This window comes from Rhagoletis pomonella, unplaced genomic scaffold (genome assembly GCF_013731165.1).
Source record: "Rhagoletis pomonella isolate Grant_MI unplaced genomic scaffold, Rhpom_1.0 Rhpom_scaffold_00003, whole genome shotgun sequence".
Taxonomy (NCBI): Eukaryota; Metazoa; Arthropoda; class Insecta; order Diptera; family Tephritidae; genus Rhagoletis; species Rhagoletis pomonella.
The window spans coordinates 71,320,841-71,325,069 of NW_023458557.1; the positions used below are offsets into that span (position 1 = coordinate 71,320,841).

Here is a 4,229-nt window from a genome sequence, read left to right on the forward strand (position 1 = left end):
TGTGGAAAAGAGGAAGGATGTAATAGCAACTGTAAAACCAATACCAAGAATTGCATTCTATGCGGGAATGAAGGTCACAACTCACTGAACAAAAAGGCATGTGAAGTGTGGCAGAAAGAAGAAAAAGTGCTGGAAATTATGACCATAAAAAAAATCTCAAAAAAAGAGGCCTTTGACATGTATAGTTTAGAAAATAGAGCAAATCGTTTTTCGCTGTTAGATTTTGAGGAAAACTTTCCGGACACTCTTTCCAATCACAATCCAGTCATAAACAATGATCAGGTAGTTAACCGAAGATTGACAAAAAAGAAGTATAGCCAAGTAACGCAGTACAAACCCGCAAACATGCATACCGAAAAAGAAATGAGCAATGTAAAAAGAAAAGACACAACTAAACAGCCTGTCTTCCTAAGTGCACAGTGGGACGGAGTGACAGAAATAGAGAAACTGGTTAGCTTACTCATTAAAAAGTTTGAAATAGATCAAAACGAACCCCTAGTACAGTTGTTAGAGAAAATTTGCAAAGTCAAAGTTAGTGACAGGATTACACCAACTCCCACAAATGAACACGAAAATCCTACAATATAATATTCAAAGCCTTAAGGCAAATAAGAGCTATTTAGACCATTTTAATAACAGGCACGACATAGACATTATATGCCTTCAGGAAATATTCTCACACGATGAATCGACAACAAATCACAATCTTATAGGCTTTAACCTACTAAGAAAGACGAGGTCGGATGGTTATGGAGGGGTAGCTATCGGCTTCAAAAAAGGACTCAAATTCACGAAAATTAAGTATAACAGCAAGATGGATGTATTAATAGCTAAGACCACTAGCCTAAACACCAACATAACCATATGTAACGCATACTTACCGCCTAGCCTTAGACTCAACGATTTCTCAACAGAAATAAACCGCTTGTTAATATTTCTGAGTAATTTTAGAAATGTTATCCTACTAGGGGATTTTAATGCCAGATGTATCAAGTATGGCGATCAAATTAACACACCTAAAGGCGTTTTGCTAAGCTCTGAGACTGAGAACGCAAATTTTCTATGTCTAAACGATGGCACCAAAACGCACGTATGTAATGAAAGAAATGCGGGATCAGTACTAGATCTTACCTTCACCAACTTAGAAAAAGAGAAATTAGAATGGCAGTGTTCACAAATCAGCATAGGAGGCAGTAGGCATTTCCCGGTTCTGACCACACTTAAAGATATTTACAAACTCCCAAATTTTTTTACCCCTAAAAGTAGCTTTATTAATAAAGTGAAAAAAATCACGTTTACTAACCTAAATCAAATGCAGATAGATGTTAAAGAGGCCAGGGAAAGCGTAAGCATAGATTTAAACATAAAAAGATGGCAGCCCAAGGCATGGTGGAATGAAGACCTAAACAAATTATTCAGACTACATACGGCCAACAGGAAAAAAGCGAACCTTACAAATAATATAGAGGACCTGGAGGCGTCCAGATTAGCGACTGCAGAATGGAAAAAGGCAGTAAAAGAGGCAAAGAGCAGCAGCTACAAGAGAAGAGTGGAAGAACTAAATTGCGAACCGAACACCAAAGCTGCCTGGAACTTCATAAACAACGTCAAAGGAAGAAAATATACAAACCAAGAATGGGCCTCTGAGGACAACTTAAAATATTTGGAACACATTAAAAACCAGGTAAGAACAGGCTCCACCACACGAACTAGACACACAGCAGGCACAGACAGTCAAGAATCGACGAACGTGACAAATTTAAATTTCACTGTAGAAAACTTTTTGCCTAAATTAAACAAGAAAAAGTCGACAGCAGGAGGACACGACAACATCACGTTCCAAATATTGAAAAACTTATCAGTAGAAACTCTACAAGAATTCCTGAAAGCCCTAGAAAACCAATTTAACAAAAACGAAGTTCCAGACACTTGGAGAAAAATAAAAACAGTACCAATACCAAAAGGGAACAGTGACCTAGAAGATTTTCGCAATTTTCGGCCCATATCACTGATATCTGTGGTTGCAAAAAGCCTCAACTTGCTCATCAAGGACGCCTTAGCAGAAGAAGTCGAACAAAAAAACATCATCCCTCCAAAAAGCTTTGCTTACCGAAAAACCCGATCTACAACAATGTGTCTGAATGAGATGTTACATCTAGTGGCCACCAGCAAACACAACAAGGAAAAAGTGGTCGTTTGCCTCCTGGATATAGCGGATGCATACAACTGCGTTGATCTCACAACTCTGCATCAAACATTGGTAGACCACAACGTTAACACAAAAATTGCAGATTGGATTCATAACTTTTTCGCATCACGGCAACTTAGTTTGGGAAAACATACAATAGAAGTAAACAACGGACTGCCGCAAGGAAGTTGCCTTTCACCAACACTATTCAATATATATACTGCTAAACTTCACAACATCAACGAAGAGAAAACTCAGCTTTTCCAGTTTGCAGATGACCTGGCGATTGTGGTGCACAATAAAGATGAAAAAACAGCCATTATAAAACTAGCTTCCAAAATTGAGGAAATTCAGGCGATTTTAAACTCTCTACACCTAACACTAAACCTCAGTAAGACGAAATTTATGCTTATGACGGCAGGAAAAAGAAACAGATATTGCATAGAGGTAGGAGGCCACAAAATAGAACAAGTACACAATCTCAAATGGTTAGGTAGGACAATAGATGCAAATTCCACGATTAAAGAACATATAGGCAAGATCAAAAAAGACACAACTCCAGGCAAAAATCTACTTGCCAAATTAACGACGATAAAAGCAGGGTCAGTACCGAATATAGCCTTGAATCTCTTTAAAGTATTTGTAAGATCAAAAATTGAATACGCGAATACCAGTTACGCCAATGCATCGAAGGGATATAACAAACAACTGCAAACAATAGTGAATGAACCTCTAAGGCGCTGCCTTGGACTGCCTCCAAATACTCCTACACTGGCCAGATATGCGATTGCGTGTGAACTCACTCCATTGAAAAGAGCAGAATGGCTAACAGCAAAAGAACTCACCAAACAATGGTTTCTAAATCCTAGATTAAGAGCGGAACTGCTTAATGGTCAAAAGGTAAACTCTAGCTACAGTCATACCTACACCAAATTTAGGGGAATCTTTAATAAAATCAACACCAATGTAAAGTACAAAAACAGCCTCAAAATAGAAACTAGGGGTTCAGAGTTAAATATGTCAAAAAACAACTACTCTCACATACAGCTGCAGGCTATATATGCGGAAAAAAAGGCTTTAGCACAAAAAGACGGTTTTAGAGTGATATCCACTGATGCATCTGTTGGTGAAGGTAAGATCGGCTGTGCAGTTTATGACTTTAACAATAATGTTTCCTACCTATACAACATCAACGACAATCTCACCTCCACTAGTGGAGAAATTGTAGCTATTCTTCAAGCAATAGAACTGGCCAAGAAAAAATACATGGAAAAAAATTTTAATTTTCTCAGATAGTTTGGCAGCAGTCAAAATGATTACTCACAAGCAGTCCCAAAACTTTCTAATAGCCGAAATCCATAACCAGGTTAGTAACTCTGAAATAGATAAACTAATCATTAACTGGGTACCAAGTCATGTAGGTATAAATGTCAATGAAAAGGCAGATATAGCGGCCAAAACAGCACTAGTATATGGCAAAGGTCTTACTGTTGATTTAACACCCCAGGAAGCCATTAGGAAAATAGGGTGTACGTTATGGAAGGAAACTATACAAGAGGTTAAAAACAACTGCATCAACTGGGACCGAGATCTAATCGACAGCATTACGGCTACTGCACGGAAACCGTGGTTTAAGACCGAAAAATATGGACTCAGACCCTACGATATCAAACTCATCAACAGACTAATGACTGGATACACGTACAATAAATCCTTTTTACACCTGATGCATAGCCACATTTCAAACATGTGTAATAGTTGTAACATCATAGATACACCAAATCACGCAATCTTTGAATGCTCCAAATACAGGCAACTGAGAGACGATTTTCACATTTTTAAAAAATTTAATAACATAGACGAAGTCCTTACGACAAAAAATCCACAACATTTTCAAGAACTTATTTCGTTTATTTACAAGGCCAAACTTGACAAAGCGCTTTAAAAGTAAAAAAAAAAAAAAAAGAATATGAGGAAGAGAGTTCAGAGACGTTCAAACAATATTAATTGTTAATTAATAAAAATAGGAAAAAAAAAAAAA

The 4,229-nt window shown here is 37.4% G+C and overlaps 1 protein-coding gene and 1 long non-coding RNA gene across 4 annotated transcripts in view; one reads left to right on the top strand and one right to left on the bottom strand.

Annotated features, from left to right (window-relative positions):
- LOC118735453 (E3 ubiquitin-protein ligase Ufd4) overlaps window positions 1-4,229 on the bottom strand; it is an 88,954-nt gene that overhangs the window by 34,014 nt on the left and 50,711 nt on the right. The gene's annotated exons all lie outside the window — the stretch shown is intronic.
- LOC118735454 overlaps window positions 1-4,229 on the top strand; it is a 7,603-nt gene that overhangs the window by 2,662 nt on the left and 712 nt on the right. The window lies entirely within an intron of this gene.